This window comes from Saccostrea cucullata, unplaced genomic scaffold (assembly GCF_032062105.1).
Source record: "Saccostrea cucullata isolate Sc308-1 unplaced genomic scaffold, CSIRO_AGI_Scuc_v1 ctg139, whole genome shotgun sequence".
In the NCBI taxonomy this organism is placed as follows: Eukaryota; Metazoa; Mollusca; class Bivalvia; order Ostreida; family Ostreidae; genus Saccostrea; species Saccostrea cuccullata.
This window is the reverse complement of record NW_026927936.1, coordinates 98740-101552: the sequence shown is the minus strand read 5'-3', so window position 1 is coordinate 101552 and position 2813 is coordinate 98740.

The following is a 2813-nucleotide window of genomic DNA, read 5'->3' as shown; positions in this document are numbered from 1 at the left end:
GATTGCTTTTCCACTATTTTGTCTATTATAAACGCCTGATTAAAAACTTGCACCTCTGGAAAAAGTTTCTCCTTTAAACCATGAAGTTCCATAAGCTCAGCGAATACCCACAGAAGGGGGCGGAGCTAAGTTTTAAACCACACTATGGATTAATGTCCAACTTTGCTTTGCGGCGAAATTTCATAGGGACCTAAAAAAGCAGTTTGTATTACCTAAATCTACAGTTGATGAATTGATATATTCCATCTTTTAAAGATACAATAAATCTGTTTTCTTGAAAAAGAAAATAATTATACAATGCAGGAATTTCTATTGATTGGAGAGCTGTCATAATTTCAGCCAATGACGAACGAAGATTAGACCATGAACGGTAAATGAAAATAGGATCGGATTTCATGTAGCGATATTCCGTAGTATTTATAAGGGTTTGTAAATTACGTTGATTATTTCTATTAATCTGTTACAAAGTAAGATTTTATATAGAAAATTGCTTACGAAAATAAAACCTGGATCAATAATTTATTTTAGGATATTATCTCTAGAAATAAGTTTACCTGTGATTAAAATCTTATTTTATGTAAAATGAAATGAATCTTATGTGAAGGAATAGAAATGTAATTTTGATCTATTTACGGGTTTATGGTGCTCTTAAACTTAAAAACAATTTGATTTTCTACGATTCAATTTTGTTTAATGTAGATATTATTAATTAAGAATGAAACATTGAAAACATTTTCACATCTGCTTTTTATTATCTAACAATACATCATGGCTAAACGAGGCGCCAAAGTCAATATGAAGGGGCAATAACTCGATCCTCTTAAGGAGTTATCTCACCATCCACAATGCCCCGAAAGGCTTAATCCCCTAGAGCAAACAACAAACATTCAAGCACTCTTGACAGCATTAACAAAATTAAATCGCTACCAACTACTCCAAATAATGACCAAATCACCCTTAGACTACTGGTCAGTGTTTTTATTCTTTGATGATACCATTCCGGAACAGCAGAAGTCGGTTTTCTTTTTGTACACGCCCTGTCCGCAGTGGTCAGTTTGGGTAGCGGGCGATATTGATCAGGGTCATTTTTCTTTGTCGCCGTAAAGCATGTGATTAGGGCAGCTATCAATCTCTGTAACCAGCAGGTAATTTCGTCTAATTTGTCCCCAATAGAGGGAGTCTGATCACCAATCAACCAGTAATTGGATAGCGACGTTTTCGCGGGTTTTTCTCTGAGTTTAATAGAGAGATAAACATGTCCGAGAGATTGAATAAAAACACTCTGAAATTCGAAATGGAGAATGAAGAAACAGAGAATTTTAAGGATTTACTAATGAATAATTTATCTTTTTTGCGATATTATTAATGATTTATGAAATAACAGAAGTATTGCAAACTTTATGAAAGATAAAATGTACATGTATATTAAAAATATGTAAAAATGCATTGATATCTATTCGTTCAGAATACTATACAATGTCTTTTTAAAGTCTCTGTCCATTTTATTTACACAATCTTTTCAAATGTAAAACATAAGTCATAAAGTCAAATAAAATTGCTTTTTAACTTTCAGACAATTTGCCCGGAAGACTGATAATTTTTTTTTTTATATTTTAAGTATATTATTTTAAAAATATGTCCACTTATTGGGGTTACATAAAAAATATAAGAACTAGCTCTCCTGTAATATTCGCACGATTATGCATGGAAAAATATTGTCAATTTGAAAATTACAAATAATGTAATGTTAATGAATTTTCCTTTCTAGTCAAACAAGCATAATACCTATTATGACATATGAACATTTTAAATTTTTTTGTTCCTGGAGGCAGATGTTGACTCAACTCAGAGACAGTTAAATATGCATATTTTCACAACCAAGGGATCATTTACCTCTTAAATTGTTAGTTTATTAATGGCCACAAGGCTGAAATAGTTCATTAATACTAAATGGTTTATAATTTGTATAACTGGGCTTCTCAGACTTTAAATCTTTTGTTAATTTAACGGATTATATCAATTGATGTTTTCTTAGACAATATCTGAAATAATGTATTTGCATCTATATAAAGAAAAATGTATCAAAATTACATCTCTGTTTCTTTTTAGATTTGACCACAATAACTAATTGGTAGATTGTTTAAAGAGGTACATTTACATGTATTATATCTTAATCCTGTACCGTAAAGACAGTTAAGTTTTCATGAAAGATATTGCCTTTTTTTCTAATTGACTATATTTCCTTTACCTAATAAACATATGTATTTCAAAGGATAACTTAAAAAAAATAAAATCAAAGAATAAATTTCACAAATATCATTTGAAAGAAAAGAAAATAGTGTACTTAAACGTAGACACAATATATATGCATTTGAGTATTCAGTACATAGTTTTGCAGTTCAAAACTGAAAAATCGAACATACAGATTATTTATATTTTATATAAATTTCAATTATGAATAAATAAAGAAGTAAATCAATGTTAAATAAGTAAGTAAATAAATAAATAAAAAATAAATTAATTCATTGATAATTTGATTTATTAATTAATAAAAATAAATAAATAAATAATAACAAGTTAATTTTATATAGTCTGTTTATTTCATCATTTTAAATTAAAACCAAAAAAAATCCCATTTTTATAAAGATATTTTCCCCACCTGTTTAGTCTCGATATTTTTCAAGCTTTTTACAATAACATTCTTAAATTTCTTTAATAATTTCTCATATTTATTAACGCCAATCTTTAACAAAGATATTTTGAAAGATGGAAATGGATATTTGAATAATCTGGTTTTGTAACTGTTAAAGAAT